Genomic DNA, 26,436 nt, shown 5'->3' on the forward strand with positions numbered 1-26,436 from the left:
TTAGGTGACCAGGAACATAAATCACAGCCTGGCCCTGGACATTTGCTAATCGCGTCCGAGGACGGGTGAGGTGGGGGCAGGAGACAGCCACCCCCCCCATACCCCTGCACAGACGCGTGCACACCCCCCCCCCCCCCCCCCCCCCCCGTAAGCAAAGCAAACTGCAGGTTTGGGGGTTTGGCGCCACCTAGGGTTCATCTCCTGGAACTGCCAGACTGGACTGAGGCAGGGCCCCCCACCCCCACCTCCTCCCTCTGGCAGGGGCGGGGGGGCGGGGGGGGGGGCGACGACAACTTCTTCTACTGGAAGTCCCCATCTGTACCCATCCTGGTACACACACATAGAAAAAGCACTTAAATTAACTGGTAGTGGGAGGCAGTGATAAGGGCTATTTTAAGAATTAAATATTTAAGAAACGTAATGTAACTGCTTTAAAACCAAGATGCAGGCAGGTAGCTCTATCTCAATAAATCCCATCGAAAGGGCCAAAAAGGGGTCAGTCAGGAAGCCCCTCTGCAACGACAACAATAATGGGGCAGGTGTGGGGACACTGTTGGCAAAAGCAGCCCTCCCACAGCCGGCCGTGATAAGAAGCTTCCTTTTTTTCTTTCAAGCTTATTTATTTATTTTGAGAGAGATGGAGAGCATGAGCAGGGGAGAGAGAGGGAGAGAGAGAATCCCAAGCAGGCTCCGCACCATCAGCGCAGGGCCCGATCGATGCAGGGGCCAGAACCCACGAACTGTCAGACTGTGACCTGAGTCGAAATCAAGAATCAGACGCTTGACCAACTGAGCCACGCAGGCGCCCCAAGACACATAGTTTTTAAATTTTTTTTAACGCTTATTTTTGAGAGAGAGACAGAATGCACGCAGGGGAGGCGTAGAGAGGCGGGGATAGGGGACCTGAAGCAGGCTCTGTGTTGTCGGCACAACGTCCGACACGGGGGCTCGAACTCCCAAACCGTGAGATCATGACCTGAGCCGAAGTCAGACGCTCAACCAACGGAGCCACCCCGGCGCCCCAAGACACATGCTTTAAGAGGGCCAAACAGGGGCGCCTGGGTGGCGCAGTCGGTTAAGCGTCCGACTTCTGCCAGGTCACGATCTCGCGGTCCGTGAGTTCGAGCCCCGCGTCGGGCTCTGGGCTGATGGCTCAGAGCCTGGAGCCTGCTTCCCATTCTGTGTCTCCCTCTCTCTCTGCCCCTTCCCCGTTCATGCTCTGTCTCTCTCTGTCCCCAAAATAAATAAACGTTGGAAAAAAAAAAAAATTAAAAAAAAGAGGGCCAAACAGCGTGGAGCGCAAAGTGAGGGTCCCTCAGACGTCCAGGAGCGGCCGCTGTCCACAGCGGGCCGTGCATCCCTGCAAATCTGCCGTGCACGCACGTGTGGGTGTGCGCACCCATTCGTACCTGTCAAGACGCAAACCATCTGCTCCTGGGCCCCCGCCGAAGCACCTCTGGGGGTTTCCAGCCCTGCCCGCCGCACGGACGTCCTCGCACGGCTCGGCTTACTTCAAGGCCACCCTCTCTGGCGGAACACCGGTGCCTGCGGTCCCGCCAGGTGCACAGGGCCTGGGCGACACGGGTCAGGCTGCTCTGGGACGCGCCCGCTGCCCCCCGAGAGCCCCTCTGGGGAGAGCGACAGCGGGGGACGTGGTCCCGGCAGCAAAACTGTCAGGTCAAAGGGATGCCCGTCCCCAAGCGGGGCTCCCCTCCCGTGTCTCTCTCCCTAGGGGCCAGAGTCCTCTGGAAGCTGAAAAAGGACAGGAACAGATTCTCCCAAGGAGCCTCCGGAAGGAAGCGGCCCTGCTAACACCTTCCTTGATTTGAGTCCCGTGAGGTTGATGTTGAACTTCTGGCTTCCAGACGCTACTATTCAGAAATTACCCAGGCACAATTTTTATTAATACAATAAATGCGAGGATTTTTTTTTTTTTTGAGAGGAGAGAGAGCGCACATGAGTTGGGGAGAGGGACAGAGAAAGGATCGTGAGCAGGTTCCACGCTCAGCTCAGAGCCTGACTTGGGGCTTGATCCCGCAACCCTGAGATCATGACCTGAGCTGAAATCAAGATTTGGACGCTCCAGCACTTGGGTGGCTCAGTCAGCTGAGCATCTGGCTTCGACTCAGTTCATGATCTCATGGTTCGTGGGTTCAAGCCCCGCGTCGGGCTCTGTGCTGACAGCTCGGAGCCTGGAGCCTGCTTTGAATTCTGTGTCTCCCTCTCTCTCTCTGCCCCTCTCCTGCTCACACTCTGTCTCTCTCTTGAAAATAAACATTAAAAAAATTAAAAAGAAAAAAAAGAGAGAGACGTTCAAGCAACTGTGCCTCCAGGCCCCCCTAAATGTGTGTTGTTTTTAAGCCACTAGGTTCGTGACCGTTTGTTACAACAGCCTCAAGACGCTTGTGTGTCCCCGGCCTAGCTGTGCATTACCGTCAGTTGGGGGAACTTTGCAAGTTACCAGCTGAGCTCGGGCTTCACCCCAGACCAGTTGAACCCGAATGCCCAGGCAGCGCCGGCATCTGGGTTTTTCTAAGAGCAGGGGGGGGGGGGGCGGGGGGGGGCGGCTGCCTGATGCCTCCTGCTCCCAGAGCCCCCTTTCCCGCCCCAACACTGGCCGGGCTACGGGCACGAGTCTCCCCTCACATGACACCCGCCGCCACTGCCCCCAACCCCCACCAGCAGCAGGCCACCGGGGGCCTCTCTGGGCCTGTTTCCCCATCAGTGAAACTCCAGGGACAGCCCCCCCTCACCAGGCCGCCGCGAGTATAAGATCAGAAGCCGTGCGCAGAAAGGGTGGCACAGGCTCAGCACGCGGGAGGGTGGTGCTGAGGTCCGTCTGCTGTCACCTGTGCCCCAGAGAGGACCTGGCCCAGGACCCAGGCACAGCCCTGGTCCCTGTCACCCTGGGGGCTTCGTGCAGTTCCGTGCTCACCCCCAGGCCCCCTGGGCTCACCCCCAGGCCGCCCAGCCCCACTGGTTCCTTCTGTTGGCACCAGAACCCGGCCAGCAGACAGGCGACCTAGGCCCGTGGGCAGAGCCAGGTCCAGCAGGGGGCGCCACCGAGGGCTGTGGGATTCTGGAGGGAGGAGAGGAGACAGGAGGGTGGCTGGGGAGGGGCGGAAGCCATGTGCACATGTGACCAGGAAGGCATGAAACCCCTGGGTGCCAGGAAATCTGTGGGCCCTTAGAAGCATGGAGCTCCGAGGTGCAGGCAGCAGGGTGGCCGCGGGAGCACCAGGACGGGTCACAGCGGGCTGGCCGGTGGTGTCGCGGTGGGGGGGGGCAGCAGGGAACTCAGCTGACCGACTGGGGTTGCAGACAGCAGCTGGGAGAGATGAGCGGCCTTCCAGGGGCTGGCTCCCTCCCCAGCAGCCACCACAAAGGATGGGCAGGCTGCCCGGGCCAGGAAGTGTTTGGGGAGGACGCCATGAAGAGGGTCTGGCCCATTCTTAGTCCTAAAGCAAGCGCTGGGGATAGATTTGGGGGGAGAGAGTCCTTTGGGGCCTGGCTGTGAGCCCCGCCACCTCTAGGAAGCCCTCCCTGACTCTCTCTGCAGGGCTCGGTAGCTAAAGCAAAGGGTTCGGGATTCTTGCGGACTTCGGCTTGAACCCCCGTTCTGTCGCTGAAGGGCTGTGTGGCCTGTTCCTCCGTGGCGGCCCTGGGCGGGGGGTGGGGGGGGTGTAACACCAGCGAAAAGACACGTTTCCTTCAGAGATTCACCCACAGCCCTCCCCCGATGGGGTGCGGTAAATGCTTAACCACCAGCTCGCCCAAATGCAGAAACACCACCAAAACAACAATACGGATTCGTAGCACCTGCCCATTTCCACGGTAGGAACACTCCCAGGGCACCTGAGTTAGAGCTCGGCATGGAGGCGGGAAGAGGTGTGCGTGTTTGGGCCCCAGGGCGACGGGAGGAACCGGAACACAGGCGACATGGCATCTGTGCGGCCCGGGCGCTGGCCTGGGCTCCCTGCACTGAGCCCTCCGCCACCCTTCGAGTGGAGACCATCAGCCCCGTTTAACTGATGCACAGACAAGGCTCAGAGAGGGCAGGCAAGGTGCACAGCTGGATGGGGTCCGAGTCACGTCCAAACCTGGTCTGGCTCCAAAGTGGGCAGGCTTAGCACAAGCGCCCCGGGAGGATGGGGACCTGCCTCCTCACGCATCCCGAGCTGGGCTGGGAGGCGACAGGACCTCAGGACCTCAGGTGTCAGCTCTGTAACGTAAGGCGCCTCTTTTTTTCTGATTTTGCATTCTTTACTTTTTTGAATTTATTTTTTGGGAGAGAGAGAGGCAGCATGAACAGGGGAGGGGCAGAGAGAGAGGGAGGGAGAGAATCCCAAGCAGGCTCCGTGCTGCCAGCACAGAGCCGGATGTGGGGTTCGAACCCATGAAACAGAGAGACCATGACCTGAGCCAAAATCGAGAGTCCGACGCTTACCCAACTGAGCCACCCAGACGCCCCAAATAAGGCAATTTTCAAAAGTGAGCCAGGATGGTGGAAAGCAGGGTCAGAACACCCTTTGTGCCATCTGTGGGGATGCGGGAAGGACCCGGCCCGCGCCAATAGGAAGAATGTGGGATTCCAGCGGGGAAGCCACTGCCCGGCCAATTCCCACGTGGCCGGGATGCAGAAAACACCCCGGATGCCACACGTTTCATCGTGACAACAGCTGAGCACTGCACTTGTGCTAACTTGTTTCTCTTTCAGACTCTGGGAGGGCAACACCAACGTCCCCACTTTGCAGATGAGCAAGTGGAGGCTCCGAGAGATTCGGTGATTTGGGCAAAAACAGCCACCCCGCTGACGGGCGGTCCCAGAGGCCTGCAGACCTCAATCCCCCAGGCCCTCTCACCTGTATTTCCCTCTCGGGGTACAGACTCCCACACGCAGGTGCGTGCACGCAACTCAGTGACCTGCCTGACGGAGGTACCCTGTCGCTAGGGGTCTGAGACACAGAACATTTCTAGCCCCCCAGGGCTCCTTGTGTCCCTTCCCAAAGTAGCATCGTCGTCCTGATGGGTTGGTCGGCCGGTCCTGGGGTCCCCTGGGATAGATTCTCGAGCACAGATCCCGGACCCCATGCCCGGCCAGCCCTCCCTTTGTGATGTGGGGCCTTCAGGAGCGACAAAAACAGACGTCTGCTGGCCCACAAGAAATGGCAAATCACAGACCCCGCGTGGTTCCCCCCAACACTGTTCGGAGGGGGACAGAGTTATCCAGAAGGAGCCTTCCTGGCTTCATCCCTCCTACCTCTCTCGGCCTCGGCGGTCACAGCCTCCCTGGACAGCTGCAGGCAGCGTTCAGCAGCAAAGTCTGGCCCCGAAGACACAGGGGCTGCTGGGAGGGTCTGAGCCCTCACCCTTGCTCAGAGAGAGGCTGCGGGGAGGGGGAAGGGCTGGCGGGACTTCTCGGGGCCCATCCAAGCCCCTTCCAGTGGCTCGTCCAGCACCCTCTCATCCACCCCTCCTGCACCCCGCCTTCCAAGCGGGGCAGGGAGGCATTTCTGCCTGCTTTGCTCCCACCCCCGGCCTCGCTCCGGGTACGTCTGTCCCTGGGAAGCTGCCACCTTGTGTCCTTTCTCCGTAGGAGTCATGCTGGCCTTTTACAAGCCCAGCCCCGGTCGTGGCACCCTCCCTACTGCCCTCCGGTGGCTTTCCCTAACGTTGATCGAGGGCCACACCGCCTTCCCCGGGTGCTGCCCGGCAGGGCGGGTCTCGCCAGCTGGGGCACACAGTAGATGTGTCATGTGTCTGTTGGGTGACCTGACTGAGAGTAGAAACTGGGAAGGAAGGGGGCACAGCCAAGCTGCAGGAGAGGCGCAGGCGTCGGCACCCCTCAGACGCCCCTGCCCTGACCAGACCCGGGCCCAGGGTCCTGGGGCCACCAGGGAGAGTCCGAAGCCAGGGTCCCGGGGCCCTCCCCTGATGGAGCCCTGACCCAAATCCTGCCTCATGCCTCCAAGGGGGGAGAGACGGAGCAGGGAGAAGGGCCAAGACAAGCAGAGAGCCATCCAGAGCCCCTTCCCAGGACGCGCCCAGGCAAGAGGCCACTCTCACACATGTTCCGGATGCCACCGGCAGAGGCAGGAGCCAAGGGCTGACGAAATCCCTGCTGCCCCAGGATGCCGCCCGCCCGCCTGCCTGCCTACCCAGGGCCCCAGCCTCCCACACCATGCCCTCCAGGGCCGCAAGGCACGGTGGGGCTGCGGAGGGCAGAGGGATGTCTCCAGAACACCACCTCCTTTGGATGACCGCCTCCGTGGGAGGCGATGGTTCTGGAAGAAAAACAAACACGCGCTGGGGGAGGGAGGAAGCAGAGGCAGCAGATGCTGGCAGGCGAGACACGGTGTCTGGAGGAGGTCAGGGCAGGCTGGCGGGTGGCTGGGCTGGAGGGTGGCCCCCCGGGTGCCCTATGGCGCCAGGCCAGGGCCGGGGAGCCCCCAGGCTCTTCCGGTTGGGCCGGGCAGGGAACCCGGGCAGAGAAAGTGCCCCTGGCAGGATGCCACCACGCAGGGGTCCTCCTGCACCCACGGCTGACACTCCACACCATCCTGGGTCTGCCGGCGCTGCTGGCTGGGGAGACCAGCCCAGGACCCCTGTGGTCAGCCCTCTCCTGTCCACTTCTCTCCACTTCTGCCCCTGCCTGTGGTCAAGCCCTTGGCTTCCCTCCGGCACCCTTTACGCATTCGTTCAGCCAGTCATTCGGGACATCCTAGGATGCCCCAGGCCCCACTCAAGGCTCTGGAGTGGCTGCAGTGGCATTAGCCAGCAGACCCACCGCTCACTCGCCTTCAACGGCTCCCTACTACCTTCAGGACAGGGCAACCCCCACAGCATGCATTCAAAGTTGTCAACCGGGCCTTGAGCTCCGCTCTCAGGACTCCAGCCCCACCCAGCCCTCCAGCTGGCCGGACAGCCGTCCCCCTCCCCGCGACAGCCTGCACGGTGCCCACGCTCACGACCCCCTCCAAGCCTCTGCCAGAGCCAGTCCCTCCGCCGTATGGCCCATCCTGTCCCCTCTGCCCATGGCTCTTTCAGGAGCCTCCCTCCTCCCCTCCGGCAGATGCTATAGCTTTAAACCAAAGACTCCTGGTGTGAGATCGCAGTGGTGAGTGCACTCAGGGGTGGGACAAGGATGTGGGGCCTTCGGAAGGGGTGGCAGGGAGAGCGGGGCAGAGGTCCCGGGGAGCCTGGCGGGGGCAGGAAGGTCACAGTGTCTAGGCCTTGTGCACGTGGCAGAAATCATTCTGCTATAGATCCCAGGCCCCTCCACTCATAGCCGGAGAAATGCTGCCTGGGGGCCACAGGCCATTCTCCTGCTCATGAACCTTCAAGAGCTCCCCACGGTCCGGCCACAAAGCCCAAGCGATGCCAGGTGTTGGCACCCGGGAGTGGCCATTCACAGCCTCCATGCTGGCCCAACGCACCTCCGCTCCTGACCCCGGCTCCATCACCCGGGGCCCAGGCACCCGCTTTTCTCTGGCTCCCAAACGCCCCTCTTTTCTCCACTTGAACCGCAGCCCTGGCCCTTTGTGACACCACAGCAACCGGACTGCTTGAAGTAGGTACCCTGACCGGCCCATTTTACAGATGGGGCTGAGGCAAGGAAAGGCTAAGCCACACACCCAGGCCACGCGGCTCTCCAGTGAGGGGCTGGGCAGGGACAGGGCCGCCCTCCGGAGGGCCTTACACGGCTCCGCTGGGACCGCCCGCACTGCTCTCTCGCGGGCCTTTCCTTCCCTACGGGCCCCAGAACTTCCGGCCCCGCAGGCCAGAGATGAACACCCACCAGGCCACACCAGGGATGTGACCGTGAACCGCTGTGGGCCTACCAGACTTTTTCTGATCTTATTTCGACGCTGAAATGAGCCTCTGCGGCCCCGGGGCGGGCGCGGTTCCCTCCTCCCCACCAGGGGTCTCACCCGGGCCCCCGCGGGGAGGAGGCCGAGGGCAGCCACCCTTTCCGGTCGGCGGGCGGCCCGGCCCGGGAGCTACCGCGGCGGCAAGAGGAGGGAGGAGCCAGGAAATCCGGGCGGGGCGGCGCCCACCCCCAGCCCCGGGCCAGGCGCCGGAGGGGGCGCCGGCTGCCCCCAGAAACGCGCTCCAGATGCGCGCGGCGCTGCCAGCATTCCTGGAAGGTAACGCCAGGCCGGGGGGGGGGGGGGGGGGGGGGGGGGGGGGGGTACCCGCTGCCAGATGTGCGAGGCGCACAGCTGCCCCCGGCTAATAAGGTCAGCTCCTGGCTCCGGCGAGCCGCGCACACACCGGCCGTCCCCGCCCGCCTGGCACCCGCTTCCCGCGGCGGGAGGGGGAGGAGGGGGCGGACCCAGCCCCACCCCCCGCTGCGGGGGAGCCCCTCCTCCCCCCAGTGGGGACGGGAAGGACCAGGGGGTCTGGGAGGGCGGGGAGGTCAGAACCCATTCCCACCCCTGGGGGAACGAGCCAACCCCCCCTGGGGGCAGAGCGAAAACGCCCAGCGCCCCCGCCCCCCCAATACCTCCCTGCAAGGCGGGGGGGGGGGGGCATGGGGGGGGGGATGGGGGGGGCCCGGGGCGTGCTCTGATTTTCTCATTTTCTCCCCTATTGGCCGCTTCCCTTCGAGGATTGAGAGACCAAGGGCTGTTTGGGGTCCTGGCCGGAGGGAAGGGCAGGCATACTACGTGCCCCTAGGTTGGGGATCCCCACTGTGCGTTGGGCCAGCTGCGTGGGAAGCCCAGCTGCGGAGCCTGGGGCTCCTAGGATTCCCTGTCCCTGCCACGAGGGAACTCACCGCCCCCCCCTCCCCGCCCAGGCTATCCACTCCACCTCACCCCACCCCAGGGAACACCCTGCCCTCCATTTGGGAGATGTGAGGTCACCAGCCTGGAGTCGTGGGCGGGGGGGGGGGGGGGGGGGACGGTAAGGGAGTCAGTTGGGGGATCAGAGCCCAGATTCCGCTCCTCCCTTCCATCTAGGTCCCCGACAGGGCCAAGGGCAGCCCCCCTCCTGCCCCCTCCTCCCTAGATAAAGGCGCCGGCAGCCGCCTTTGTTTCTCGGGTGTAAACCGAGCCAGATGCGGTCTAATCCCCCAGCTGGGCTGGATTTGCTGGCGGCTTGGGCTGTAGAGCCTCCCAAGCCCTCCAGCCCCGCCTGCCCGGCTGGCGTTTTCAGAGCTGCTGGGGTGGGGGTTGGGGGCGCTGGCAGCCTCCACCTCACCCATGTCCCACCTGAGGGCCAAGGACACAGTGAGGCCCCTGGCTTTGGGACTCTGTCCCCCTGGGCCTAGGGACCTTGGGCGAGCCTCGGTCTTCTGATCTGTAAATTAGGAAGGCGCAGAGGTCCTATAGCTCAGATGCTACTGGGACCTGGGATGGGCGCTCTCCTCCCTGACCACCCCGCCACCGTGCACAGTCTAACCACACCTCGCCAGGGCACAGAACAGCGGGGTCTCAGATGCCTACGGAACTCTGCAGGCTCCTTCCAAGAACCTGAGAGAACTCAAGGAGGCTGGTGCCAATATTAACCCCACTGCACGGAAGGAGAAAGGTCCCAGAGCTAGTAAGAGACAGGGTTATTATTAAAACAGGGCAGTGGTCCAGGGCACTGAGCAAATGAGAGGCAGAGAGAATGGATGCCCAAGGGGCAAATACAGGAGGAACAAGGGGAGGGCGCCTTCCCAGCCCGGGCTCCCTTGTAGCTCTGGGTGAGTTCCTCAACATGTGCTCTAAAGCCCTCCAGAATCAGCCCCCCCCCCCCCCGGGGAGTCTTGTTAGAAATGCAGATTCCCAGGCACTGGCCTGTCCTGTGGGGGAGGCCCTGGAATCTGCATTCACTATGACTGTATGTCATGGCCAGAGGCGGCGGGTGGGGGGGGGGGCAGGTTTGAGGACCCGCGTTCTGTGCTGCTGCCCAGGTGGCCGATGCCATCTGTGTACGGGGTGAGTGGGGGGGCGAGGCCGGAGGGGGCTGGGGCGGGCCAAGCCGAAGGCAACTCTGAAGGGGGCTCTCTGTCCCCGCTGGGGCCCACCCCACAGCCCTGGGCCACCCGGGCTGGGAACACAGCCTCACCTGGGCTGGTCCAGCCAGAAGGTGGGCAGGATGCCAAGCTCAGAACCTGCCAGGAGCGTCTGATGGATTCGGCGCCTCCTTCCAAAGGCCATTAATCATCCAAAGAAACTCCCTGTCAGTCCCTCTGTTGCCAGCGCCCCCCGCCACGCACACACAAACACATACGTGCGCCTCGTGAACGCAGATGCACGCGGCGCCCCCACATGCGAGCTCTGCACACAGGCCGTGCACGCACACACACGACATACCCACCACACACACCCACACACACAGGCACACGCTTCCCACGCCACACGTATCCCATACAACGTGGGGTACACACGCGTGCACACACATGCACGGACACACACGCGGCTGTCAAAGCAGCTCCCTCCCCGGGAGAGGAGACCAGCAGGGCCCTGGAGTAGTTCGAAACATCCCCGAAGGCCGAGCCACCCCGCGCAGCGTCCGCTGGAGGGCCCCCCCAGGTCCCAGCTTGACATTCCTCTGCTTGGGGCTACAGTTCTGTCATCCTGGTCCCTCTCCGGGGCTTCTCGTCCCCAGCCAAAGCTTGGGCTGGTGGGCAGGGTGATTAATAAAAAATGAGGAAATGAATTAATGATTGGCTGATAAGCACGGTTTGGCAGAGGCCTTGCCTTTGCGAGCGGGGAGGGAGGGGACCGTGAGGGTTCTTCAGGGTGAGAAGGCATCTCACGGATGAGAACAAGGCCCGGGAAGGGACCCCGTCCAGAGCCAGCAGCCCCCCCACCCAAGTGGCCTCCGGGACCACAGCACAGACACCCCCGCCGCCGCCTGCCCACCGCCCTCTCGGCCCCGGAAGCCCAGCCGTGTGTGTCCTACCCAGGCTTGTGCACCTTACCCACCGGACCCTGGGGCCGTTCATTCATTCGTTCATCCGCTCATACCACAAAGGACAGAAATGCAGGGTTGAGATCCTGGAGCTGCAGCCAGGGTGGAGACAAGTTTCTTCAGCGGAGCAGTTGGACCTCCAGGAGGAGGTGACATTTGAATATTCAACGAAATATTCAACGAAAAAGGGCTGGTGCTCCGGACAGAGGGCAGGGGGCTGTGGTACAAGGACCCCTCCCGCCCCAGACCCAGGAAGAAACAGCAAGCGAGGGTCAGGGCGCCGGGTGGGGGAAGAGGACCGCCTTCTCTCTCTCCCGACCCCTCACCCGGGAGCCCAGCTCAGCCGCCTTAGGGCCCTCCCGACGGCAGACCCAGCCTGAGGATCTGTCTGTCCCACACCCACATCCTGAGCAGGACAAGGCACCAGGAAGCAGTCCTGTCCCTCTTTGCTCCCCATTCCGTCCACACCCTGAGCCGCCATCCATCCTGGGCAAAGCTCGAGGGGAGCAGACTGGGGCTCGCACGGGCAGAACATCTGCATTCAGGCAAGAGGGCTGGAGTTTTGGGGGCGCGCCCCCAGGAAGTGCCTCGTGGTCAGGGCTTGTCACTGGGGTTTTTACACGTCCTTTAGGGTAGCTTCCCGCGGAAGGAGTCACGGAAGTACGTGGCTCCGCGTGGCCTTGTGCTGACAAGCACGTGCCCCGTAAGGGACGCAGCAAAGGCCAACACCTGCGCGCTGGCCTGTCCACCACAACGCCTGCCTCGCTGCTTTCCGTCTCCCAGCCCCAGCCGTGGGGAAGCAAGTCTGGCTGGGGACAGCCCCTGGAGCCGTCAGAGGAGAGCACCAAGCGGCACCCACCAAGGCATATTTTGTGCTGGGGGAGCAGTTAAGGGTCATTAAAGACACTCCTAGAGGGAGGGCGCCTGGGCGGCTCGGTCGGGTGAGCGTCCCACTCTTGGCTTCGGCTCGAGTCACGATCTCACAGTCCGTGGCCTCAGACCCCGCATCGGGCTCTGTGCTGGCAGCGTGGAGCCTGCTTGGGATTCTCTTCCATTCTGCCCCTCCCCCACCGGCGCATTTTCTCTCTCAAATCAATACATAAACTTAAAATAAAAAAAAGACACTCATGGCAGGAAGGAATAGAGGTGACCTTGATACAGAAGTGAAGCTGTCAAGGTTCAGATGGGCCTTGGGACCTCGGCGGGCACGTGCCTGCGAGGAGGACCCGACGTAGCTGTCGCGCTAGTCACACGGGTGGCTCCACACACAGCCCCTAAGGGAGGCTGTCCGGTCACAACTCTGTTCCACCCATGCGTCCAACTACCGATCCATTCATCCGTCCATCTAAGCATCCATGTGTCTGTCTGTCCGTCCACACACTCAGCCATCCATCCGTTCGTCTGTTCTTTCCACCTGTCCATCCAACCATCTGTCCGTCCGTCCGTCCGTCTTTCCATCTTTCTGTCCTTCCACCCACGCATCTGTAGTAAGCAGCTTTTTCCCTGTACCTAACCGGCATCTCTGGGCCCCTCCTCGCCGAGTGGGGCGGTCAACGAGCCCGCGCCTCCTCCCTGGATAGGGGCAGGCAGGCGGCCCAGGCTGGGCCCATCAGAATCTTCCCTGGGCCACTAGCAAGGGAACTGCTCTCCTGCCCACTCTGGGTCATGCCAGGGGTCAGCCTGGAACCGCTGGTGGGAATCTCCGAGTGCACGTGAAGAGAGCCACCCACTCCACGAGTGAATCCCACACACAGGAGGAAGCAGAGGCCTGGAGAGAGCCCGACGAGCCCAGGATCCGAGGGCGACCGAATCCCACGTGACCCTCATCGATTTCATAGCTCCCAACTTTTTGCTACAGCCAGCTGGGAGCGGGGCTCATGTCACTTGTGAGCAGGGAGGGGCGTGGGCAACACAAGCCCTCCTAATGCGGTATGAGGTGGCTTAGAACCTTCCGGGTGCTCATCCCTGAATGAGACAAGGAGACCCAAAAGACACACAGATCCTGGTCTGGCCTGCCAGAGGCTGACCCCCTAGCTGGAGAGGCAGTTCTAAAACAAACAACGAAGAAAGCCACAGAGCCCAGACGTTCAATGGCAGCATGGGATCAAAAGGGGAAGGCAGGTTATCGCTAAGCCTCAGTTTCCCTATCTTTTTTTTTTTTTTATAATTTTTTTTTTTCAACGTTTTATTATTTATTTTTGGGACAGAGAGAGACAGAGCATGAACGGGGGAGGGGCAGAGAGAGAGGGAGACACAGAATCGGAAACAGGCTCCAGGCTCCGAGCCATCAGCCCAGAGCCCGACGCGGGGCTCGAACTCACGGACCGCGAGATCGTGACCTGGGTGAAGTCGGACGCTTAACCGACTGCGCCACCCAGGCGCCCCAGTTTCCCTATCTTTTAAACGGAGACAATACCTCCTGCAGTGCAGGGCTGCTCAAAAATCAGTGATGGAAACAAGCCACCTAGGCTGCCTACCCACCAGCCATTCGTACACCTTCCTTTTTGATGGCATGGTCTGTCCCCCGTAAAGTCTGAGAAGGTCAGATATTCATGTTCCCAGCACTCCTGCAAATACAGATGGGCAGATGACCAGCCCTGGACGAGTGAACTCAAGTTTGCTGAAATCTGGGAAACACTCTTCCCCAAAAGGGAAAAAGACAAGAGAGCCGCCTTCCCCTTCCCATCCTGCTTTTGGATGTTATCATGTGAGAACGTGATGCTTGGAGCCACGGCAGCCAGCTTACCACCATGAGGACAGAGTCAAGAGAATCATGCTTGAATTTACTTTAAGGAAAAAGTCCTCTCTTGTAGACCTGGGACTGTGGGTGGGGGTTTACCCTCTCATTACCGGTTGCGGGAGGTGGTCTCTTGAAGATCACAGCACGGATCCTGGGGGCGCCTGGGTGGCTCAGTCAGTTAAGCATCCGACTCTTTTTTTTATTTTAATGTTTATTTTTGAGACAGAGAAAGACAGAGCATGAACAGGGAAGAGTCAGAGAGAGAGGGAGACACAGAATCTGAAACAGACTCCAGGCTCTGAGCTGTCAGCACAGAGCCCGATGCGGGGCTCGAACTCACGGACTGTGAGATCGTGACCTGAGCCGAAGTCGGCCGCTTAACCGACCAAGCCACCCAGGCGCCCCCAGCATCCAACTCTTGATTTCGGCGCAGGTCATGACCTTGTGGTCATGGAATCGAGCCCCACATCGGGATCTGTGCTGACAGCATGGAGCCTGCTTGGGACTTTCCCTCTTTTTCTCTGCCCCTTCCCTGCTCACGCTTGCGTGCGCACACACACACACTCTCTCTCCCCCTCTCTCAAAATAAATAAATAAACTTAAAAAAAAAAAAAAGGCACGGATTCCGGAACCAGCCTTCTTGGGTTCAAATCCAAGGTCTACTACTCGTGTGACCTCAGGCAAACTGCTTAACCCCTCTGTGCCTCCATTTTCTCCTCCATGAAACAGGGCTAATACCCGTGAGTCTTAAGAATTTAGCACGGCTTGAAAACCATCTAGCACAGCGCGTGGCACACGGAAAGTGTCCAACTGACATTAGGTGTCGTGACTCAGAAAACGTGGGGGTAGGGGCGGGCCACGCCGGGGCCGGGGGAAGCCGGGCGCGCACAGGGGCCCAGCCCGCGGGAGCCGAACAGGAGCCGGGAGTCTGCTCCCAGCCTTGGCACCGCGGTGCACTTGCTCTGTGTTCGCCTTGCCAAGGCCGGAGCAGCTGGCTCCGGCCTGCCGATGACGCAGCCCGCCCGCCGTGCCCGCCGCCCGCTGGCTGGGCCGCCCTTGCCCACCGGGAGCCAGGCCGGCAGCCCACGAGGTGGGCGCCCTGTGCGCCTGGGGGGCGGGGGGGGACCTCGGCCCCGATCCGGAGATGCCCCCCCAGCTCCGCACAGGCAGCGCTCTCTGGCTCGCGGCCAGCGGGCACCACCTTTGCCGGAGCAAGCGGGTGTCTCTCCACCCCTCCCGCCGGAGCCGAGCGTGGAAGCAATTGCACTTAGCAGCCTCGCAGCAGTGAGTCAAAAACAGTTGTTTGGCCCGGCAGATGCCCAGGCCCTGCACGGCTCCCTGCACGGCTCGGAGAGGCCGCTGGGCTGGGGGCCAGGGAACTCTTTCGGGTGTGTTCTCTCCAGCGAGGCCCAAACGCCCCGGGCTCCGGGAGGTGGGGGTGGGGGGAGGCCCAGGGTGCTTTGCAGCAGGGTAAACCGAGGCAGAAGGCGGCTCCCATCTTTCCGCACCACGTCCTTTTCCGAGCAGACCCCTTCCACTCTCTGGTCCGTGGGGCGCGAGGATGTGACCTTGCTGGGCCCCCCCTCTTCCAAGAGCTAATCAGACACGAGGGAGCTTCCCTCCCCCACCTATCTGCCCGCTCCCGTGGTTGTCCCAGGGCGGGGAAACCGGAAGGATCGACGCCAGGCACGTCGTGCAGGCAGGGGCCTGGCTGTTTACGCACAAGGCCGCCCGCCTCGCCGCGAGGGCCCAGAGACGGGCGCTGTCGTCGTTCCCATCTCACGGGTGAGCACACTGAGGCTCGGGGTGTGCGAGTACCTTCCCCGAGTGACACAGCCAAGCGCACGGAAGGACGGGAATTCAAACCCGGGCTTGGCTGGCCTTAAAGCCAGGGCATTAACTGCACTGACTCAGCATTCCCAGAAGCTTCCGGCCGCAGGGAGGCTCCCTCCCCCTCCTGCACACTGCTGCCCAAGAACAGTGTTTACAACCCTCCTCTGCTCAGCAGCCTTCAGTGGCTCCCCAGCACCCACAGGAAAGAAACAAACCAAACCCTCTGCAGAGTCCTCCGCATCCCTGACTCCCGACGGCAGTCCCAGAAGCCACTGTGTCACCAGAGCCAAGTGACAGGGCTCCGTGACCTCCTCCAGCAGGCCAGGCCCACACCCACCACAGGGCCTCCTGTAGCGTGCTGTTCTCTGCCCACAGCCCTCTGCTTACCCGCCACCTCCCCGGAGAGGCCGGCCTGGCCCCTCCCTGCGGCAGCAGCCCCCACCCCTGCGGGGATTCCTCTACACCCCTCCCTGCTCAGCGTGACCCTCTCCTGGTACTGACGGATGTGTGAGGCCTCCGATCAGATCTCAGATCAGCCGGTGAGGTGGGCTTGCTGAGGGCAGGACCCTGCCTGCTGTGTTTCCTGCCGCATCCCCCCGGGGCCAGCACATGGTCGGTGTTGGGGAAACGCTGAGGGAATAAGTGAATGAGCGTGCAAATGGATGAATCTCTGTCTCTCGGGGCTCACCCAGGGCCAGCACAGATCTCGAAGCCTGGCTGGCCTGAAAGCAACCTCCCCTCCCCCGTTTTCTCTGGCCTACAGTTATCCTCTCCAACCCTCACGGGACCCAACCACCCCACTCTGGCCCCAACCTCTAAGACCCCGCCCACTCCCCTCCCAGACACGCCTCACCTGGGTCCGACTCCCCCCAATGTGCCTATGCGTTCATGCTGCCGGAATCACCCCCGCTCCCCCGCCTACCCGGTCAGCTCCCGCACATCCCTCAAGAGCCTCTTCAGGTACTGCCTCCTTTGCAAGGCAGAGCTGACCACACCTGCTTCTGACACCTTGCATCCTGTGGACACGCCCACCGTGAGGTCCACAGGCCCACAGGTGTTTGTCTTCACTGAACATGACGCCTACACCCAGGAGGGGCCCACTACGCTTACAGAACACCCACCGCCTCTCCGTTCCTTCACAGCGTGCACGCCTCCCCACTGGGCTGGAACTCTCTGACGGCTGCTGGGGTTGTGCTGTTCACTGTTACGTCCTCAGCGCAAACTCTAATGGCTGTCAGATGGATGGGTCAATAGAAAGGAAAGAAAAATGGATGGATGACTGGGTAGATGAATTGGTGGATGGCTGCCCAGAAAGCAACAAGAGGGATGGATGGATGGATGGATGGATGGCCAGCTGGATGGATGGATGGATGGCTAGATGCATGGATGGATGATGGACGGATGGATGAATGGATGAATGGATGGATGGATGGATGGCCAGCCAGATAGATGGATGGATAGATGATAGATGGATGGATGGATAGATGGACAGATGGACGGATGGACAGATGGATGGATGGCCAGCCAGATGGATGGACGGACGGACGGATGGATGGACGGACGGATGGATGGATGGATGGCCAGCTGGATGGATGGATGGATGGATGGATGGATGGCTAGATGCATGGATGGATGATGGACGAATGGATGGACAGATGGATGGATGGATGGCCAGCCAGATGGATGGATGGGAGGAAGGGAGGGAGGGTGGATGAGCAGGCAGGCAAGCAACTGGGTAGGGGGAGTGACCGCTGCCTGAGTTACTTACTCCTTCATGGGGCATCCCAGTCTTCTGACCAGATGAAGACCCCACAGAGGAGATGCCCCCACCCTGACCAGCAAGGGCTACCGTTGCTCTAAGCAGGAGGCGGGCGTTGGGGGAGGTATCTCCTTAGCACTGCATCCACACACACGTGTGCATACACGCGTTCACACACACCCCACCCACTGGGGTCGTCGGGACCAGCCCCACAGACAGTGTGTTGAGGCTGAAAGCACCGAATCATCTCCTAGCAGGGGATGCCCGGTGAGCGCTTGCTACATACCCGGCCCCGGGCCAAGCCCCGCTGTGGAATCTCCACGCAACCTGAGTTCCAACACAGCACCGGGCAGCACACTGCTCCCTCCCTTTATCGGAGGGGAAACTGAGGCCCCAAGAGGCTAGATCGTTCCCCACAATCACCCAGCTACAGATGGCGGAGCCAGGCTTCAAACCCAGGCAGTGTGGCTCCGGAGCCCGCACGCCTAGCCACTCGGCCGCCAGCGGTCCCCAGACTGGGCCGCCACGTTCTACCTGCCCGCTCGCTCCCTGGCATTTCACTCTCTTTGGTCTTCACCTTAACTCTACGTAGTATTTCTTATTTCACGGTTTTCCTTAAATCAACTCACTTTCTGAGCTGCAGTAAAGCTTAAAATGTATGTGGCCACCATAAAGGGAAACCTGGTATTAAGCAACATAAATAGAAAGTAGCCCTAAAAATGCATCCTACGAAAACAAAGCAGTGTTGTTCAACCTTAGCCAAATACTACTTACTCCCAACCAAGGCTCTGGGCCTGAGGCCTGTTCTCTCTTAAAAAGAGAGATCACCAAGCGTGGTAGTTTAAAAATACGTCCACAGATGCTTAGACACGCTTCCCTTGAAGAGGTGGGGCCCTCGAGTACGGGCCAGACTCAGTGATTCACCACCAGCAAAAGGAACATGGCGGGAGTGACAGCGTGTGGCTTCTGAGACCTCCTGCTCATCTCTTAGATCACTCACTCTGGCAAAGCCACTTGCTCTGCAGAGCCCCACGTGGCAAGGGACTGCGCCCTCTTGCCATCAGCTAGCACCGGACCGAGGCCTCCAGCCGCCAGTGTGAGGGAGCGTGTGCGGGTGCCATCTTGGCAGCTGACCCTTCAGCCTCAGTAGAGCCTTCCGCTGAGACCGCAGCCCTGGGCGCCATACTGGCGACAGTCTCCCCCGAGACCTGGAGCCAGAATCACCCGGCTGAGCCACTGCCCACCCCAACTGCGGAGATAATAAACATTTGTTGCTTTAAGCTGCAACGTTACACCATGGCAGGTAACTCACACAGCAAGCGTGAGGCGTTCCAGACAGCAGTTCCAAACTGAGAACTTCTTCGAAATAGGACAAAGAGCAACCAGAAGGGGAAGAGGTGACCCTGACAGGACTCAACGTACCCTTCAATATCATTATTAATACTAACTGGGGTGCCTGGGTGGCTCAGTCAGTTAAGCAGCCGGCGTTGGCTCAGGTCATGATCTCGCGGTTTGTGGGTTTGAGCCCTGCATCGGGCTCTGTGCTGATGGCTCAGACCCTGGAGCCTGCTTCGGATTCTGTGTCTCCCTCTCTCTCTCTCTCCCTCCCCCTGCTCACGCTCTGTCTCTCTCTCAAAAATAAATAAACATTAAAGCATTTTTTAAAAATAATATTAATTATTAGGTTCCTCCAGTCTGCTCTCCCCCAAGCCGCCAGGGGCAGGGGGCTACGTGAATCAGCTCACGACTTCCCGGGGAACTTTCCCAGCACGCGCCCTTCGTGCTTAGAGTGCACTCCCAAGGAGCCACATCCTCCAGCCCTTACTGACCTCTCAGACCCCCACACCCCGCTCTCCCTCCTCCCTGCCATCCACACCGGCCTCCTGCTTCCCCACAAAAGCCCCAAACTCATTCCCACCTCTGGGCCTCCCGCCCTGATGGCTCTTCTGTTCCCTCTGCCAGGACCGCTCCTCACTGGTCTGCCCCTCACCCCACTCAGGGCTTTGCTCAGAGGCCCCTCGACCACAGTATGTACCGGTCAATGTCTGAAGAGCCCCCGTTCCCTGACGGCTTCCGACCCTCCAAGGCTCCACTGCTCCCCGGCAGAAGATACACCCGACCGGGGCCAGGGTGGGTTCGGGTGGCTCAGGGCTACATCTCCCTTGCTTGGAGCAGCGCCCTGCACACAGTAGGCACTCACTGAGCATCTGCGGAATGAACGCTAAAGCCTCTCGATCCTGCCAAGAGCATGGCATCCAGGGAGCTGGGGAGTCAGACTCAAACCGAACGAAGTTACAAACTCGAACTGGAACAGACCACGCTAATTTGTAGAGCCTCGAGCTAAACCCAAATATAAAAATGTTTCTCGGCTGCCGACCAAACCGAGGAGTTTTTTCTTTTTTTTTTTTTTTTTTTAATGAGTTTGGCTCCAAGAATCTCTCCTCTATGTTCCTAAAGCTTGTCTCCCTCACTTCTTCCCTTCTTGGGCTTTGCGTATTCGCTGCCATCACCAGCCATGGCTTTTCCTACACGGTTCCCTACGCCTTTGTTCTCCGCAGGGCATCGGGGTGTCGAACCTCTGTAGGGTCCCTCCTCTGCGTTTGAGATGCGCCAGGCATTGCCCCAGGAAACCGGAGTCCAGGGAAGTTATCTTCCTCCAGAGCATCTTAAAAACGGTACTGAGAATGGGTACAGGATGATGAGAAATCTCTGGAAAAAGACGGGTCGGCACAACAGCGTGAATGTACTTAATACCGCTAAACTACACCCTTTATTTAAAAATATATATTTTTTGTTACTGTTTACTCATCTTTGAGAGAAAGAGACAGAGCACGAACAGAGGAAGGGCAGAGAGAGAGGGAGACGCAGAATCCGAAGCAGGCTTCAGGCTCTGAGCTGTCGGCACAGAGCCCAGCGTGGGGCTCGAACCCACAAACCTGAGCCGAAGTCGGACGCTTAACCGATGGAGCCACCCAGGCGCCCCTAGACTATACCCTTTAAGTGGCTACAGTGGTAACTTTTACATCGTGTTTATTTTATACACAAAGAAAAAAAGACGCTAAAAAAAAATGGCGCTGGTCCCATGTGGCATTATCAAGTCCAAGAGCCTGAAGAATTTATGCTTTGCGATGACGGTAGGACTGCACACGTTTTTCCGTGTTTCTCCGAGAGAGAGAGAGAGAAACAGGTGGTAACAGCTCTGATTCCTGCCTGGTCAACAAACCAACTTCTCCTTCGTACGGGGACGCGGAAAACCATCAAAATCAACCCGGTAACGCCACCCACAGAAACGTTTCACAAGCGTGCTTCTGGGACAGACAGGACACGGTATGAAAATTTTTAGCTTCCTCTGCCGTCTGCACAATCAAAATAGAGCTAGGAGAAGCGGTCACTGTAGGAATGGGGCCCTGCGGCCAGTGGACCCAGACTTCTGCAGGGGAAGGGAAGGCGGGCTGAGCCCGAGGGGCCGCCCCCAGGACAGATGGAGACCAGTGAGACAGAAAATAAACAAACAGAAGCTCCCCAAACCTGGATAGAGGGTTTTCAGCGGGGACCATCCTCCCTCCGCAGTCCACACGGTGAGCCTCAGATGCATTTTTAATTGGGCCGTGGTTTTCGGCTCCCAGGGCCTCGTTTGGGCTTGAGGAAGTGCTACACTTCATTATAATTTCCAAGTTGTCTGGTCCGACAGAGACATTGGCGCACGGCTGGTGCAAGTGGGGACTGGCTGTTTTGAAAAATAGGTGTAACCCGCCCACCCCCAACAGTGCTCCTCCAGACCTCAAGCTGCTGGTGGGCCAGCTTCAGGCACCGGAGAGCAGACAGAGGGGCGGCGGATAGGTCCGGTGACCAGAGGCACCGCCCGCAGCCCAACCTGTGGTCCCGGTCACTTCGCCAGCTCACCGGCGCACGGGGCCAGCCGGAGTTGGGGAGTCCCGGTCCGGCCCCAACCCAGGGGCTGGCCGTGGCGGGCAAATCTACCCCTGAGGTCTTGGCTGCCCCAGCTCAGGAGGGCGTGTGATGGAGGAAGAGGCCGGGACCTCCGCCCTCAGGCACATGAGCTCGCGGAGAGGAGGCCTCAATGGGGGCGCAGGGCAGTGGAGGTCAGGGCAGGTCCCCTGCCGGCAAGGACGGGGATGAGAGCATGGGGGCTGCGGAGCCAGCATCCTGCCCTCTCCTCCTCTCCCCCTCCCCCAGGCACCCCCGGGGGACCCTTGGCTGCCCCGTGGCCAGGTGGGTGTCGGCCTCCCCACCCTCCCTAAGGCTGGCCAAGCCGGAGATCGGAGAGCGGAGAGCGGATAGCGGTGACCCTGGGGAAGAAGGGCTGGGCCGGCAGCGGCAGCAGAGTCAGCTCCCCCCAGGTCACCCGGAGAGCGGACCTCCCCACCCCACCCCACCCCACCCCACCCAGTCTCTGCCCAGGGCCTGCCCCGCCCAGGCGAGGAGCCCGAGTGCCATCAGCGCCCCCCCCCACGGTGCCCGGGCGGCTGGGGGGCTGCGCCCCACCCGCCTGCAGAGCACCACTCTCTGGACGCGGGTTATTTACAGAGCTGGCTGCTATTTTAAATCCTTGGCGTGTTTAGGAAGCCAGGACTGCGAGGGAGGTGCAGGCAGAGCCCGAGGGGATGGGGGTGAGGGGACAGCTCCGGCTGGGGGTCTGGGGCCTGATGCCATTTGAACAGGGGACCAATTAATCCCTACGGGGGCATGGGGGGGGGTATGGCTCGTCCTGTGCAAAAGCTGTGTGTGTGCGTGTGTGTTGGGGGAGCGTGGCCCACACCAGCAGCCTGCAGCTGACCTCCCCAGCGAACCAGCCACACAGGGGGCTCCTCAGGGGTGACCAGGCTGGTCCCTCCCCCCGGCAGGGACAGCTGCAGGCTGCCCCTGGCCTCCCGGCCTAGAGCAGGGGCGAGCCACTTGACCTTGGAGGGCTGGTCTCCTCTGGGATTTTACGGTTGGGGGCCTGGTTTTCCCAGCCATGGTGTCTCAGAGAGAGGGCAGCCCAGAGGACGCTGAGTGGCCACAAAGGCTTGGCTGTTCTCCCATGTGCCTTGCTGGGCTGGGGAGGAGTGGCGGGGGGGGGGTGCTGCTGTGGGGGCACAGGCGGGGGAGGGGGTGGGGGAGGAGGAAGCTGAAGGAGCCAGGGAGCAGGGAGGACGTTTGGAGAAGGTTTCCTGAGGAAAGGGGTGGGGAGAGACACAGAGGACACAGAGATAGAGACAGAGACAGAGACATATAGACAGAGACACACAGGGACACAGAGACAAAGAGAGACACAGAGATAGAGAGACAGACACAAAGAGACACAGAAACAGAGAGACAGAAACAGAAACACAGAGACAGACAGAGATGCAGAGAAAAACAGAGACACTCAGTGGAGAGAGAGAAGCCGGAAGACAAAGACAGAGACCCAGGCCGCGAGACAGACAAAGAGAAGCGGACAAGGCGCACACCGCAGCCGCGGGAGAAGGTGCTGGAAGGCCGACGTGTGTGTGGCGAGGCTCGAGTTCAAACAGGAGGGGAAGAGGTGGTTTGACGACCAAAGTCATTGAAAAGTTTTGGCACATCTGCCCGAGGCTCCTGGCCGCGGGCCCGGCTCCGCGCTGAACTCAAACAAACCCCTGTAGCAGCCATCTGCTTGATTTTAAAATAAATCAAACAGTCTGCTGAGCCGGGTGATCGAGTTTCCATCTGTGCCGCCGCCCGCTCGCCGGCTTGGAGCCGCGCTGGCCTCTCCCAGCCAAGCCTCCTGGCAACGTGTGGGCCGGTGATTCCTCCAGGAGCAGGGAAACCGGACCCCCGCCCGCCCGGGCCTAACTGAAACCAAGTGCTATGGTTACAGCCACCCACTGGAAAGGGGGACCGAGAGGCGCTCCCAACGCCCAGCCGCGGGGTCACGCTGCGTGGCTTCGCCCACGGGGAAGGCCTGTGGGGACGGGCCGAGGGGGCGATGGCCCCACGCCGGGCCAGAACACGCAGGCCGGGCGGCCCGGGGCCCACCTGGAGCGCCGAACACAGCAGCAGGGATGCCCCTCCCTCAGGCGGGGGCCACCCTGGGAAGTGCGGCCCACCTGTCCCTAGGTCAACTCCTGCCGGGGCCGCAGGGCCGGGACGCCAGCGGGGGCCTGCCTCCCCCGGGCCCAGGCCAGAAACAAAGAATGAGAAACACCAGCTGAGCAGGCCTCAGTGATCCCATCTGTTCAATGGGCATCAGGCAGGCCTCTTGGTGGCCCTGGGGGAGCAAGCATGGGGGCCGGTGATCCCCAGGCACACAGGGCAATTTCGGAAAATACAGGAAGGAAAGAAACGACGGACGGCAGGGCAAGACGCCTCCTGGGGAGCCCCCCATCTCGCCCAGAAGGACAGAGACGGTGACCGGGGCCCCGGCTGCCGGCTGAGCAGGCTGGGGTCTCTATCCCCAGCCGGATGCCTCTGTCCCACCACGCAGGCCACCCTCTGACCCTGCCAGACGTCCCCTGAGGCAGGCACTGGGTCCCAGGAGGGAGGTGTGGGGGTGAGGAGGCACCCCAATCTTACCCCTGATCCCATGATCCACGGTACCCCTGGCGGGGCGGGATGGTGGGGGGGAGCACACAGGTCTGAACACCCGCCACCTCTCCCACGAGGCACTATGCTGCCTCTGAGCCTGGGATTCCCCCGTCCCCTCCGCCAAACCCAGAGGGAGGTGGAGTGCACGGCCCTTCCAAGGGGTGACCGGTTTCTTGCACCTAGAACCCGCCTCTGGAAGGCCTCGCCCGGAAACGCAGACGAGGCACGGCCTCGCCAGGCACGCTCTCCCCCTTCCCACCTCCCGGCTTCGCCGACAGCCCGTGCGAGGCTCCCGCCACACTTCGCCCCCTCCTGGCCACCTGTCAGGTTGGGGCCTCCTCACCCCCATTTTCCAGACGGGAAGACTGAGGCAGAGAGGGGTAGAGTCAGTTGTCCAAGTTGCCCCAGGACAGCAGTGGGGCAGCCAAGGCGCCGATCAGACCAGCCCCCCCTCGACCGCCACGCCGTCAACCACCGTGCCCCCCCCCACCTACGCATCAACCCGATCAGCCTTCGTCGGGACCCATGCGGAGGTCAGGCACGCCTCTTCCCGTAGGCCGCCTCGCTTGTTCCCCAAGAAAACCCACAGCCAGGCAGCCAGCAAGAGGCGGGAGAGGGATGCTGAAACGCGCACACGCTGGCCCACGCTGGGCCTGCACAGAAGCCAGGCCTGGGCCCGGCGGAGAGCGCGCGCGCGGGAGGGGCAGGGGCCGCCCTGCTGCGGCCACGGGGTTTGCTCCGAGGGTCACCCTGCCCTCCTCCTCCCGCCCGCCCCCACCCCGTCCCCGTCCTCCTGCCACAGCCCCCGGGATCCCCCTCAGCCACTCAACAAACGTTTCCTGCAGCCCCACTATGTGCCGCCCGCTGTCATCCCACGGGGCCGCACGGAAGACGCTCTCATCTCCTGGCGCGGGCGCGGGCCGCCAGAGGGAAGGTGCCAGGGCCGCGGGGGGAGGGGAAGGCCCGACGGGAGGGTGCCCCAGGCCTGCCGTTACCGCGCTCCCCAAACCGGGTGGGTCACTCATCCCCTCAGCTGGCAGGGGTCCGAGGTCATGGAGCCCGCGGGGCCCCGCGCCTTCCGAGGGCGGATCCTTCCTGCCTTTGCTGGCTTCTGGTGACTGCCAGCCACGCTGGGGGACCGTGGCTCGTAGCTGCCATATTCCCATCCCTGCGTCCGTCCTCACGTGGCCTGTGTGTGTGTGTGTGCGCGCGTGCGTGTGTCCCTCTCCCTGCGGGGACAGCAGGCGGTGGCCTCACCGTAACTTGATTCCATCTGCAAAGCCCTCGTTTCCAAATAAGGCCGCACGCGCGGGATCGGCGGATGTGAGCGAGGGGGACACGGCACCCCGTATGCTCGGCTCCCACACGGTGCCGCCGCCCGAGCAGATCCCGCCGGGGGAGGAGAAGCCGCTCCTGTGGACACGGGCCCGACGGACATTCCAGTCACCGAACCCGATACTCGCATGATGTCAATCTTTCTTCTGTCTCTGGACTGCCAACAGCCAGCCCCTATTATGGGATACCGTGTACCCGGAGGGAGGCCGCCGGTGCCGGCTCCCAGCCTGGCAGGAGACGCCCCGGGACGGCCTCCACCCTCCACCTTGCTTACCGGCACTCGCTCGCCCCCTCTCCCTCCCTCCCTCCCTCCCTCCCGGAACGGGGCACAGAAAATCTCCATGGGGACGGCCCAGGCCTCCGTTCCCACACAACTGACTCAGTGCAGCCCGCTGACCTCCGCCCTCCGAGCCCATGGGTGCAGGCGGCCCGCAGGCACCTGCCCCCTACCCCCTGCCCCAGGCTGAGGGGGTCCTCAGAGGCTCTCAGCTCCAGCGAGAACCCCAGCACAGAGTCTGGGCCCGGAAGATGGTCTTCGAGGTCACGGGGTCCCCTCAGGGGGGCTCCTGAGGGTGTGAGCCCGGGCTCCCCTGGGCCGGGGACATGTTCCTTACACGGCACGCACGGCAGGGCCGGCCTCGCTGACGAGGGCACTCAGGTGGTGGCAGAGACGTGGGCGGTGGCCGCCGGGGTCCGGGCACTGCTATTCTGTGACAGCGGGAGACGTGCTCTAGACGCCCGACGGGAAGCATCCAGCGTTCGTGCACTGCCGAGATCCTCCGCTGTCACCTGGGAGCGGGCGGGCGTCCCGGCACGAGATCTGGGGGGCAGCTAGTTTGCCAGAGCGGCCACGGGCAGGCCCCGCGGGCCGGGTGGCTTCAACACCCCTTCCGGAGGCTGCGGGTCCGAGACCCCGGCGGGGGGCAGGGCGGCTTTCTCCCGAGGCCTCTCCGTGTGGCCTGGAGACGTGGCCGTCTCCCCGTGTCCTCACATGGCCCTTCCCCCGGACCTGCGTCCCAACCGCTCACAAGGACACCGGTCACGCTCACGCTGGGCCAGGGCCCACCCTGATGGCCTCGTTTTAACTGAATCCCGTCTTCAAAGGCCCGGCGTCCACACACGGTCACATTCGGGGGTGCTGGCGGTTGGGGCAATTCGGGGGACACGACTCGGCCCCCGTCAGGCATCCGCCACCAAATGGAAGCCATGTGACGGGTCGTGTCTCAAGGGGCACCGGTGGCACAGAAGCTTTCGGCTCCCTGTGGCCACGGGACCCCGAGAGTCCAAAGGTCTCATCAGGTGCCGGGAAGGAGGC

The 26,436-nt window shown here is 61.7% G+C and overlaps 1 protein-coding gene and 1 long non-coding RNA gene across 7 annotated transcripts in view; one reads left to right on the forward strand and one right to left on the reverse strand.

The window, feature by feature from the left end:
* The window catches only part of GSE1 (Gse1 coiled-coil protein), a 389,746-nt gene that overhangs the window by 330,865 nt on the left and 32,445 nt on the right, over positions 1-26,436 (reverse strand). The window lies entirely within an intron of this gene.
* LOC147573317 (uncharacterized) lies at positions 14,234-20,764 on the forward strand. The gene is made up of 2 exons (XR_015244611.1): positions 14,234-14,929; positions 19,796-20,764. It is a non-coding gene; the product is annotated as an uncharacterized LOC147573317 (long non-coding RNA).

Source organism: Puma concolor, chromosome E2 (assembly GCF_028749965.1).
Source record: "Puma concolor isolate L17-30 chromosome E2, mPumCon1.1.hap2, whole genome shotgun sequence".
Lineage (NCBI taxonomy): Eukaryota > Metazoa > Chordata > Mammalia > Carnivora > Felidae > Puma > Puma concolor.